General features: G+C 40.7%; 1 pseudogene; it reads left to right on the plus strand.

Moving 5' to 3' along the window:
- Positions 1-586: 586 nt before the first annotated feature.
- On the plus strand, positions 587-1,604 carry LOC147454010 (uncharacterized; annotated as a pseudogene).
- Positions 1,605-13,920: the final 12,316 nt, after the last annotated feature.

The raw sequence follows: 13,920 nt of genomic DNA on the forward strand, positions 1-13,920 counted from the left end.
GCCAAGAAGGGGCCGGAAAAATCGGCATAGATGAGGAAATAACACGCCCAAAGCCCATAATACACGAGCTCTGAGTCAAATTCAGGAAATCTCTGACAGCAGCAACAAAAGGAAAAGAGGGCTTCAAATATTCGCATAGCGGGTGATTCACGCATCTCCCAGTGAGTTGAGATATTTTCCACCATCACACACGAGGAAGGCTAAACGGCAGCTTCGAAGTATTCCTCTAACAACGATAAGCAAGATTCAATTGATCACGAAATTTTGCTGCAGTAACTGGTAGTGGCCATAGAGAGGCCGGAAACTAAGCATTGCCAGGCAGAACTTTCCATGCAAGTCATCAAAAGAGCAAATTTCATTGATCAATCAATTGGAATCAAGGTATCACAAAGCGAGTAGTCATTGTAGTACAGTGGTAAGTATCTTGCCAATTATTGCTACAACTATACAGGTAGGTCAAATCGGAGAGATCACAACTAAGCCTAGCAGAGAGCTTTGAATTTGGAAAACCAATGGTCACCTGTGGGAGAGGCTAGAAAAAGGGAATACAAGTGCTCAGCAGGTCAGTAATAGGGTTGAAAGAAAAATGGAGCAGCAGATGCAACAACCATAGTCAATGGCAACATCGGCAAATCAATGCAGTTATGATGCAACTTCAAGCTCATTAATAACAGTCAAAACAGTTGGCATCAGGTTGGAGTTAATAGGTCATTTGAAAGACTTTCCATGCTACATGGATGATGCAGACAATCGCTATCTAAAGTCCAAGCAAAATGCTCTAAAAAGCCCGACAATAGAGTTTGTGGAAGTAGACGAAGCTACAACATGGCTAATTCACAAAAGAACCTAATGGAAGATTGTTTAGGATCGGTGTACATGAAGCTCAAACCAGGTAGTGAGTTGGACATAATAAAATTGCGCAGGCAAGATATTCCAGAGGTTAGCAGTTGTCGAGTGACTGTACACTTGATAAAGTCAAATTACAAGGACAAAAACTGTAGCAGTCTCTATAGAGATATGGAGGGTAGATGGTACAAAGTAGAAACACCTCAACAAGCGCCGGAAGAGCCAGATCAATGCTTCATAGCTCATGAAGATGGTTCAAAGTTGGGTTACAAATACATGTCGACAAGTGGTAATATTTACCGCTTGATAATGAGCTTACCTTTAGCTTCCAATGCAGATACAGTGGTAGCTCAGAACAGAGAAATCACTCAAGAGACGGGGCCTACTATAATCAATCTACCAAAAAATGAAGACACAGTCCGTAGGAAGGAATTCCTTGAAGCAATGTGTAAACGAAGGTTGCCTTCAACCACTTCAAAAGTCAACAAGCAATCTGAACCAATAGCCCTTCATTGGATCAATGAAACAAGATGGAAAGATCCAATTTATGTAGATTCTGATGGACAAAGATGGGTTCAAGTCACGGGGGTAAGGACATTTTGCGAGTTAGTTCCTAGGACACTATGGGCAACGCGCATTGGGGACAGGAGCTATGATATAGATGGAAGATGTTATGAATTAGATCTTATTGCAGATAAATTCTCGGAAAGAGCTGCAGCTTTCATCTTGTCACCTTCAACTCCACAAGACCAAATTGAGCAACGAACACATGACAAAATGATATCTAACCAGGTAAATATTGGTCACACTGCCACTATTGCACAAAGTCAATCACTAGAAGATAAGGAAGTGCACTTTCAAAGCTCTAGGTTTCCACTGACACATGATCAGACTTTGAATTTGTATGAGCACAATTCAACTCCTTTCATTTCACAGATGAGCGCCACAACACAACAGTCACAGGTACAAAACACTACACATGCAACACAAAATGTAACACAAACATACATACAATCAATGGAAGAATCAGCTATTGAGTTAGCACGACTTCACAAAGACCTAGCTCAATCAGCTGAGCTAGATGACAAAGCTAAAATATCCACATCTGGCATAAGAAAGACGCCTCTTACAGTTAGGGAATACTCTCGGATGGCAGGAGTCCAATCTCCACCTCACTTATTGCAATCAGAACAACCCTATCAACTGCAAACAACAAAAGAGAGTCACAATACTCTCTTACAATTCAGTGAACAAAAAAATACAGGATCGAAGCGACAACAGAGTCCTAAGACTATGCAGAAGCCACAGATAAAGGATCACATGTTCATAACAGACATAGAATTAAAGTTGGTCACAGAAGCAGGGGCTGAAACGACCATCTACCAGGGTTACAATGGAAGCTATTACAAGCTTCTTGAGAATGCAATAGTTGAAAAAGATAAGGGCAATCAGTCAAAGGCAGCGTCAGTGTTGGTTTTTAAGTATCTACATGTCATGCTAATGACATATTTGATCAAAGATACTATGGGTAACGAATACCAACAATACTATGAACAGATACCTCGACCAGGTATAGAACAAATAGGAATAGATGTGCATTGCTATGGATGTGGCTTAACCATCTAATACCGAATTGCCCAATAAAGATGCACTTAGATATGATGAAGCAGCAAAACGAAGACAGTATCAGACTACAAGCAGCAGAATCATTAAAGCAGACGTCTCCAAGTCGAAAGTCAATAGAAAGAAAGCATATCTTGTCAAAGGATACTAGAGACAAACTGATGACTAAAATATTGGAGGTCAAAGGCGTCAATGATATTTTAATTGAAAATCAAGCTGCCAAAAAAGGTCAGCTACAATAGATGGTCAGCTTGGAATTTTTCAGGCCTGAAGTCGAAAGATCCGACAAGGATATAGCGGATAATTCAATGTCAGAGGATGTTGATGAAGAAATTATCTGTGACCCAGAACAAGAGCAGGCACTGGCAATCAAGGACTTTCCACTGAAGATTTCATCAAGTAGAAATGTGGAATCAAAGACTCTACATAATGATGCTAATAGCACAGGTAGTTCATCGCTAAGGGATGTACCCAAGAATTCAACAGAAGCAGAGATCAAGTATCAAAGCAAAGAAAAAGACATCTCAATGTGTTCAAATGATGGCAAGAATCAAAAGGCAGAGGCGATCATAAAGCCAGATCTTAATATGGTCTCGCCAATGGAAGATGCCATAGAACCAAAGGTGACACAAATCACAATCAACTTGAACAATCAGAAGCAAATGGTGCATCAAGCACATGGATCCTATCAAAAGACAAACAAAGAGATCAATAAAGAGCAATGTGAACCAAAGGCCACGGTAAGCATTGCATCTAAAGAAAAGAGTCAACTTACTTCTGTCCAGCTGGCAGAGGAAATTAAATACTCAAACAGTTGTTCAAAAATAGAGGCACAAAAGACGGTTCAAGTCAGTTTAAATGCAGAAATCACCAAAGCATGTCATCAACAAGAAAAGGTACAGACATCCCAAGTCATTACATCTCGACGTTTATCAGCAGAAGACAAGGGAAAAGAAAAAGTCCAGGGAGGCTTAACCTCTTCCTCTGAAGAACAAAAGTCCAAGAAGGACGTCACAAATGCAGTTAAACAATCAAAGCAAACAGCAGTTGCTTCAACACCCCAGAGAAATCAAGACCGAAAACCTCGACAAGAGTATAAAAAGGTCTTTCAGCCAAAATACCCAACTCATAGTAAACAAAGACACAAGCAGCACATCAAAACCTATGTTGCGGCCGATGACATCAATGTCAAAGATCCAGTTTGGGTAAATGATCATAGTCCAAGCAATTCACGTAAACAAATGGGATGGATTGCCTCCTTGTACAACTTAGAAGCGCAAGGCTACTACAGTGGTCAACCAAATTTTTGGTTACCTAAACCAAAGATATCAGGCTATACAGTAGCAAATGGATTCAAACCAAAACAACAAACAGGAAAATCAAGATCAATTTCAACTCAAAAGAGGAGATCGAACAACAGGGCTAGAAACAGGTTCAAAAACGATTCTCAATCTAGAAAGCCTACATATCTTCAAGGGAATTTACCAACCATGATTCCAAAAAATGGCACGGAACACATATAATTGAATCCGAAAGTACAGACAAAAATATTTGTGCCATCAAATATACTTCAAGCACAAGGATATTATAAAGGATAAAAACAAATCTGGCTACCCAAGGTACAAAGACCAGATTTTACACAACTTGAAGGTAACTTCAGCTACAAACACCGATAGATCAAGGATACAGTTCCAAAAAGTCAATATGTCGTCTGTAATTATAAGCCAACAACAAATAGTAGATACGTATGGGTGCCAAAGCAGACAAATGAGCAAAAAAAGATTAAAGTCATCTCCCACTTCCAACAAAATGAAACTAGCCAATCTTCTCAGATAATGGACCAAAAGTTACAACAAGCAATTTTGACAGCCAAGGTCACCCAGGTATGGCCAAAAAAAACCTACTTTGCCAATATGGTCATTTAATAACCCTCTTTTTGAGGATCTGAGCTCTAAATGTCTAGATATATACTTTGTTGAGAGCTCAAGACAGTAGTCAAGTCAAGTCAAGTCACAAAAAAAAAAAAGTCAAGAGTCGGGCAGCTGAGCCGATAAATGAGCAAAGCGTTAGACCTAAGCTTCAAGTCCTAATATTTTTCTGTGGTCTATGAGTCTAGCTAATTAGGCTACAGCTCAAGCTGGAAGAGTTCAACGTAAATATATCAAGTCGCTCATTGTGAATAGGTGAGCATAGTCAATGTATTATTTTAATCATGGTGGAGAGGCGAAGTGTTCAAAACAAAACATACACGCACTTGCGCACATTAGGAGAGTGGAAACCATTGCATCAAACGCCCTTCTCAAGAGTAGTGGAAGCTAGTAAAGTGAATTTAATTTACTTTTTTAGTTGCATTAACTCTAAGGAGCACCCATCAATACATTCTCTCGCACAACACAATCTTACCCATGCATAAATCTGCGCAAGCATATCGAATGTCCCATAATTGGACATTTGCATTATGCACTCTTTATTGTTCCACCCATGCACACACCTTGAAGGTATAGGCAGCAGCAAAACAACTCCAAACTCAAGGCAGATCATCGACCCTTGTCAAGGGACAGAAGGCTTAGACAATTCACTTTCACATTATTTTATAAGCCCACTCCATTCAGTCCCTAAACACTCAACATTGTTTATTAACATAATAAGATCACATACATTTGGGCACTTTTTCCCATGAGGTTTTTCCCCATTGGTCAACCAGGGTTTCCAGACCCTAAAGCACTATACATCGCCTTTTATTTTTCTTTATTCCCATAATAAATCACGCCAATTGCTTTTACTTGAACCCAAATGACTAATCTCATATTCACCAACAAGTCAACCCAACAGCTTAGAGCTCTTCAGAACAACATTCACCACCAATTTCAAATCTCTCCAGTGTAAGCCAACCAAGCAGCGTACAAGGACGTGCACTGAAATCGGATGGGGGAGTGTTTGGTGGCTAAGTCAACAATGGCCAAACGGGCCAGTCAAAGATGCTATTTACTATTTTTAGTAAATGCTAACAAGGCCAGATGATGCGGACGCTAATTAAAGATGAAGATGAAGCAAATACAAGCAACAGATACAGAGAAGAGTTGGAATTGATGACTATCTATGGAGTTACGGTCACCATTGACGGTCACTTAAGTTTTAGGATTTTCCGTCAAATGACCGCAAATGCGGGTTTTAATTATGTTTTGGGCTCATCAAGAGTTCCAAGTTGTAAAAATTGAGCTATATTCAAATCCTAGGAAGTGCAGATAGCAGATTAAGTGAGTTTGGCCATTTGGGTGCCCGGCCACTTCTAAAAAGCCTAGAGAGTATATAACTCAAAACACACAATGTGAAAGGGGATTCTTACTCACTTGAGATAAGCTTTGTGAAGAAGGAGATGGCTATGGAGTTCTTGAGCTTTCTACGCACGTGCATGGATGATTCGGCCTCATGCCAATAGCTAAACTCTAACCTCTTCTCTCTCATTTGCTCATGGTGTAATCAATGCTTGATTAATCAAAGATTAGTGGATGATTTGTTGATTAATCTCTCTCTTTTTTCATATTTACCTCTTGTTTAAGCATGCTACTAAGTGTGTGTAGGCTTGTGTAGAGTGTTGGTGCCCGGTGTGGTCATTCTATGCTATTCTATGCTCATTGCGTACTTGATTAGAGTCAGATTAGTGATTGATTAGAGAGTAGTGCGCGATTAAGCTTGTGTATGAGATATTAGGCCGAATGGTAGAGTAAGTAGTGTGCTCACTCCTCGTAGCAACATCATACCCTCTCCGTAGCTTTCTTTGTGTGTAGGTTTCACCTTCTAATCCTCCATTTGGCACACACAAGCCACTTGTGTGTTTCCATGCCCTAGCCGGATCCTACTCTTCGGATTGACATTATGTTGATGTCCTCCCTATGCTAGGATGACGTTCTAACAATTTCCCTCCCTGCAAACACCTCTGCAAACTCATCCACAATTGGACCTGTACCTACATTTCTAATTGTCAACTTGTTCACTGGTTGCATATCTTGGATGAAGCGTAGAGAACCATTCTTCTTTGGAACTGCGAACGACCTGTTTGAGTATGGAGCACAAGAAGGCTCCAAGATTCCCATTTTGATTTTCTCATTCAGTAGCTCTACTAACTTTGGCAAATGAGCCTTTGGAACTGGAATAGGCCGCAGATTCCAAGGCACATGAGGTATTGTGAAAATTACCATAGGAGCTACAATAGAAGGATCGACACATCCTATCTCATGTCGCTCAAATGCAAAAGCCTTACCATGCTTTGAAAGAATTTCTTTGAAGCACTTTGTCTCCTACTGTGTTAGAAACTCCTCACGACCAATCTGCAACTCTTGAAAAGACTCCTTTGTGAAGGTATGCCCGATCTTTTTAGGATTCCTCAAACTTGGTTGTAAAGAAGCCCGCTCAATCTTTTCCCTGTTGTTGGGTGGCAAGGGTGAAGCTTCCGGTTTCACCTTCTTTGCTACACTCTTGTATTTAGTTTCAACATGGACTTCTAGGCCAACTGTTTGGCTTTCTTTAAAGGCTTCTATTACTTGATACATTTCTATAGAGCAAACTTCCACAACTTCATTTTCAAGATGCAAACTAGACCTCATTATATAATCAAGCTCATCCATAGTATCTACAAAAGAAACTTGTTCACACAAACCCAAAACATTTTTAGTAGGCTTTAGCAACCCACTCTTTTTCATGCCTATTTGTACATTATGCACATATTGCCTCTCACATCTCTTCAAATCTTCAAGTTTTGTAAAACATACTGATCCATTCCTTGTTACCAAGGAGATCATTGAGAAAGTTTCACCTATTTTTGGATCAAGCGAGACCCTTTTTCTTTCTGTACCACTACAATCCCGCTTTACAATGGTACTTGTCCAAAACCCATCATTTCTCTATGATCATGAAACTCTTTGCTGACATTTGGTAGAGGATGTTCTCTGAGGTTGTCACGATTTCTTTCATGGTTTACACAAACTGTGAGAAATTGGACAGCTCGTTTACCATCTTTGTTGTGTATCCTAGCATTTACTGAACCATCGTCCATTACCTTTGTTTCCATTCGAACTCCCACAATGTAGGGCTGTCCAAGGATGAGATGATATGAAGATGCATCCTGTACAAAGAAGTTTCGCTCAATCTTTACATCATCTATTGTCACCTTCACACCTGGACATGCTGCATACAGTTCACCAGATGAATTGTTTCCAAGTTTTACCATCCAGCCATGATATGTGTCCATCGGCCATTTGCACTTAATGTAGAGACTCTTTGACATTATGTTTATTTCTGAACCATGGTCAATCAAGGCAACAAATGGCTCTTCAAGATCACCTACCTTGACCAAAGTTTCTGTGGTAGCCCTTGCCCAGTGACTTCGTGAATAGTAGCTCCTAGGAATATCTTCAACTTCTTCATCATCATTTGAGAAATGCACTTGCTTCACTCTCCCACTAGATTGGTAGCATCCTACCACAGCTCCATCATCCTCCTTATTTAACAGCTGCATCCCTTGTGTCTTCGAGGTTTCCCCTTCAACCTGTGGACGAGAAACTTCAGCAAGGGTTTTCCTCTTCCTCTTGATGATGTCAATGATCTCCTCATGGAATTCACGCTTTGCAATGCCAAGAACTTCTCCCAGAATAAACTCAATCTTGATATTCAAGATCCTTTCCTCCAAGACTTTCTTTAAATCTGTAGCAACCTCAATATCAGATTGTAGTTTATAAGTTGGGCCTTTTGTCTTACCTTTTGTTGGCTCTTTCTTCTTTCCTGTTGTAGACTCCTCCATGAGTACTTCGGGTGGAGATTCTCCTTGTGTCGAGGGTGTTTGAGAAGGCATTGAGTCGCTTCTTCCCCCACTTGTAGAAGCTCTTTTTGATGGTCCTTCATCAGCATTCTCACGTCTGCGCTGCTCTTCTACAATTGCCTCATTTTGTTGGCATTTTGTAATGTAGGCATGCACTGACAATGAGTCCACTGGATCATTCCATCTTGTTTCTAGACGTATGCAATCACCTGCTTCATGTAGAATCTCTTTTTTAAGCTTTTTCTTTTTAGCTAATTGCATGACATTTGGCCAAATTTGACCATGATGGTCAATCACCTCTTCATCCCAAAAATGCTCAATTTTTACTCCATAAGTAGCTGCCTCAACTGAAGAGCTGGCATGGTTAGTTGCCATATCTTCAACTAGCGTTTGCATTCCCCCCTTCCCAAAGTTAGTTCTCAAGGGTAGACCTGTCTCTCTTAAGTGGATTTTACCATCCTTAAAAAAGACAACATCTTTTGACAAAGCATCACTAAAATCATCACAATCCCTTCTTACATGGTTGTACTATCACACCAAATACATCTATTAACAAACCCTTCTTTGGGTTGTTGTCTTTGCCTAGGAAGTGGCCCTGATGGTTGGCCTTTTTCTTCAAGCTTTGCAAGCTTCACCTTTAAGTCACGCATTCCCTTCACAAGTTCATCTAGCATAGACTCATCAAACTTAGGAGCTATATAAGTAGGCTTTACCATTTTTTCAGAACTTGAGGTGAAGGACTTGTAGTGTTTACTGCCATCTTGTCCCTTCTTCTTTGTCGTTTGGCAAGCAACGAGACAGCACCTTCAACTTCATTCCAGTCGGTCTTTAGTCCTTTCTCAGAATCTTTATCTTTAAGAAGAAGCTCCAAATTTTCTTGAAACTCTTTACGTGCAGCTTGTAAGAAAATATCTGTCTTCTTTGCATCTAGTGTGGCCCTTTCTGTCCTAGTGAGTTGTGCATAGCGCCGCTCAAATTCCCTAAGTAGCTCTGTTATTGATAGTCCTTGCTTTGGCTTGACTACCCATTCTAAGAATGTCCTTTTGGTCACTCTCTCCGAGTCCTCCATGAAATATTCCTCCTTTAAAGCTACTTTGAGTTCTTCCCAATTTCTCCCATGCCCATTTTTAATTTCCCTAACATGCTCCCTAATTTCTGGAGCAACAACTAGCTCAAAGCTTTGAATCATCTCACCTTCTGACACGCGATGCAGCTCCATCTCCTTCACATACTCGCGTAAGTACTTGGTTACATCTTTGCGATTGAAGTGATCCATTCATTTGACGACCGCTTGTAGTGCTGAAATCTCCCTTCTTTCAGTAGCATGTTGTTGTTGCATGAACATTGCAAATGCTTGAAACATTTGCATTGTTGTTAGGACAAAATGCATACCCTGTTGCTCAACATGATCACCCATGGTTACCCACAAACTCTCACCCTGGCAGATCCACGTCAGGTTCACCAACAATATGTCAAGAAGTAGGCGGTCTTGCCAGGAAGGCACCGGACCTCTTGCTGTGAGAGTTTGTGAGGAAGCTCAAGGGTTATGAGAAAGAGCTAAGATGTAGATAACATAGCTTCTAGAGGTAAAGAAGAAATGTAGCCAAAGAAGCCGCTCACTTTTCCTTACAAACACACACGTGATGGAGAGAACTCATGAAAGATAGTCAGAACAAAACAAAAATGAAAACATCGAGATTACGATCATATCGTATCATGGGTAGGATAAAAGGGTTAATGGATGCGTTAATGATATTTAATCTTTGTTGTCCAAATAAGCTACGGATTTCTCTTTGGAACTGTAGCTTTGTGCTTACTATAATGTATATGTTTTGTCTAGCGATGGGATTAGTTGTGAGTACAAATCCTCTTGATTCATAATAAAATAACCACACTCACATCAAAAGAGATTTTATACTCAATAATAGGTAGTATGATGGGATCTGGTGAGAGAAGTATTTCGTTGAGCCTTTCAGGACTAAATAGAAACACTATGCGTTGTTGAAAGTGAATCTTTCGACTAATCCAAATGTTGACCCTAATGGATTGCACATAATGGAAATGAAAGAAATCGCCTCTATGTGGATTATGGTTATTCATCGATGATATTTTGAGTATGTTCAAAGATAAAGGTGTGAAAGAAGTGAAAGCAGAAGAAGAAGAGAGTTTCTCTCCTAAGCCCTATTGTTGCCCTTAGGCAATAAGGATACTGCGGGGAGAGAAGTACCTGTAGCAAGGAGATTCTAGAGTTGTGGAAGAGAATGAGAACCTTAAGAGAGAGAGGTGCTTGTGAAAGATGAATATATGGTTACTAACCTTGTGCACATAATTGTCTCCCGCAAGAAGGTTGTGCCCGTTACATTGACAAGATTGATGAGAGCAATCGCCACCACCTTAATGGAGAGAGAAGATGAGGCAAGACTTCATCCTTTCTTCAAGAGAAAGTGTGGCACTAAGATGAGTGTGTCACAATGGAATTGAGCTATTATCACTCACTCATAACTTGGCCCCAATGAAGAGAAGGTTGCCCTTTTTATAGGTGAGGGAGCCATGTTTTACATAATCACTTGATTAGGCCAAAGAGTTAGCCAAAATCAAATGTTCTTTGTATATTTCTTTAAATGGGCAATATTAGGACTCAAAATATCATGAAATTCAGCATCTTTGGTCGTTGAGGCTGCATGTGGGTGCATGATGTATGTGGGTCCCACCTAGGCATCTTCTGTGTGGCTCCAACAGGGGGTCCCAACTTGTGTGTCTTGTCCTTCAAGGCATCTTTGAGGTGTCACATTCACATGCTTGTGTCTTTTATCCTCCAAATATCTTATTTTATGGAAAAAGACCAAGATTACCTCTTTTCACTTGATTCACCTATTTACCATCTCTTCTTGCAGTGTAGTTGTGAGAGGATTTTTCACTCTTTTCCCTATAACTTTTGAACTGGAACTCGGATTGACATGCTTCAAAAGGAAAAATTGGCCTATTAAACGAGATTGACTTGGTTTTGGCCTTTTCTCCATGCCCTTAGGTCGGGATTTTAAAATTGGGATGGTCCAAGAAGCTTTGGATCTTCCTTTTCATAAAGTCTTGTAGTAGGCCCTTCCCTCTTGTATGTATCCAAAAAGCTATGCATTATTGAAGGGTTATAGTATTAAATAAATGTGAAAAGAAGAAAATAATTTATATATGGTAGGGTATAGTTGAGATATTAGAAGAAATATACAAATGCTTTTCCCCCGGACAAAAAGAGGCACAATCATTGATACTTCTCTTGCAGTACTTTCTAATAGTAATGTACATTTATATTACTTCAAAGGTAGTACTAAGGTATGGTAGAAAGCTTTTATTTATGCATATGAGTATTATATGAAGTATACTTATGCATCAAAAAATCACAAGATAAATCGTTTAATTCCCGTTCCCACTATATACGTGCCACAGCACGACAACGCCTTGCAGGTTTCGGACGAGCTCGCGACAGTTAGGAGTTGTGCTCAAGAGCTCAAGGTGCCGTTGTCCGGCCCTGGTTTCGCACATTTTCATGCAAGTGAACATTTGGCCTTGCCACATTGTTAGGAGTTTTTTGGAGCAATTAATTGCACATATGTGCATAAAATAAAGGATTGCCCATTTTCCATAGCCATGTGGTTACGTGGGGCCCACATGTGTACAGGTAGGACAGCATGTACATAGTGCATCGATTTTCACTATCACCAGTACCAAGGTATTTTTTCTACAATAATGAGGATTTGGTAGCGTGTAAAACTTCTCGAGGAACCTATTCGCGGGCCGAAGACACAAGGTAAGAAGGTGTGTCAGATGGCATCTAGTGGCGTCAGGAGGTCGAATGGGGTCAATACTTCCACGTGGATAAGTACGAACACAACGTGGGTGTTTTCGTGTGGTAATTATGCAGAAAGGTCATCATGAGTACCATATTTTGGGGCCACTTCACGTGGTTGTGGGATGCATTATTGGAAAAAGTTGAGTGCCAGGTGTGCGGATGGATGTAGCAGGGTGACAACTATGCACTGCGAGGTCAGTTTTTGGCCTGTTCGGGGTCCGTTTGAGGTCAACTAAAAGGCCAAGGGTGCCCAAGTAATAAAGTTAAGTGTGTGAACTGAAAAAACTGAGATAAGACCAGGAAAAATGTGGAGAAGAGAGGAGGAACAACTGCAACTGTGTTTTTGCTCTTTTTGGAGCTTGTTTTGGCCATAAACTACTCATCCGAGGTCGGATTTGAGCACTTTGACATTGTAGACTAGGGTTTTGGGCCATTCTAGACGTGATGGCGATGTCTATTTTTCCAAATTCCACACTATTTTTCTGTTGTTTTGGCTGTGTAAGTTTCTCCTATGAGCGAAGCTTCTGCTCCAATTTGTGATTGTATCTGGCATATTTTACCCATATTGTGTGAGCTATTTGCCCCATTGGTGCTGGCCCAAGCTCAATTGTATCTAAGCATCAGAAATTTTCCTCTTTTGAACTGTGTTTTTTGGGTGTGTGTGTGTGTGTGTATGTGTCTCTCTCTCTCTCTATGTGGAGTGGGTAAATGGGTAGTCTCTCTCCTCTCACTCCATAGGTGTGTTCCCTGTCTGGGCCAGGTGGGTTGTGTAAGCCGAGTGGTGCCCCATAGTGTGTGTGTGTGTGTGTGTGTGTGTGTGTGTGTGTGTGTGTGTGTGTGTGTGTCATCCCAAGAGTGTGTGTCGTGTCATTATAGAGGCGTTGTCTGTGTTTCCATCCCGCTCACATTCTTTTGGCGCCCCCACGGAGGATCTTCTTCGAGTACCTTCTGCTTCGAGCTTCGAGCTTCGAGATTCGAGATTACAGGTTGCAAACTACAGGTTACAGGTTACAAGGACAGGTACAGGTACAGGTGATTCACATAGGTACAGGTAGTCAGAGTAGAGTGATACACTAGCAAGTGGAAGTTACTTGCAGTTGCCGTGGGTATGCATCATTTGGCGCCTGTTTGAGCGCATTGTCTGCTGGTATTGTACATTACTTGTGGAAAATGCCATTGTACGCCTTTGTGGAGCCATACTTGGTTTTGTTTGGCAGTCCCAACCATTTCTGAGACTTGGTCTGGAAGATAGTCATTTCTGAGACTTGATTATACGAGATTTGCACAAGCCTTCGTGAGAGGGTCGAAAGCGTGATGTTTTATTCAGCTGGGGGATTCTCAAATGTGAGATCCTTTCGGTGATACAGGTGGCTGGAGCACCCTTTTCGTGACCTCACCATAGGCTATGTATTGGTGATTCCTATTTGATGCTCGGGTTCTATTGTTGGCAGTTTATGCATACATAAACAGTCTATATTTTGGGTTCTTACTGCTTTACTTCTGGGGAAACTCTGCCAAAATTTTTCTAAATTGTGATGGCTGGTTTTTTGGTCTTTTAGGCCATTTATGCTGTTATATTGCTGAAATTTTGGCAAAATCAGAGGATAAGACAGGTGTGCCTTCTTGGGAGCTACATGGTTGACTTTAATGGATGATCAAAATGGCCCTCAATTCACTCCTTTTCATTTAACGCAAAGAATTCATATAAATGTTCATGTGTCCAGGAAGATTTTTTTCCAGCAGCGCATAGTCTTTATGTTCGGGCCAAGAAGATTACGAGAGATCCTGGAAT

The sequence above is a fragment of the Adiantum capillus-veneris genome, chromosome 7, assembly GCF_014529385.1.
Source record: "Adiantum capillus-veneris isolate H3 chromosome 7, ASM1452938v2, whole genome shotgun sequence".
NCBI classification, from domain to species: Eukaryota; Viridiplantae; Streptophyta; class Polypodiopsida; order Polypodiales; family Pteridaceae; genus Adiantum; species Adiantum capillus-veneris.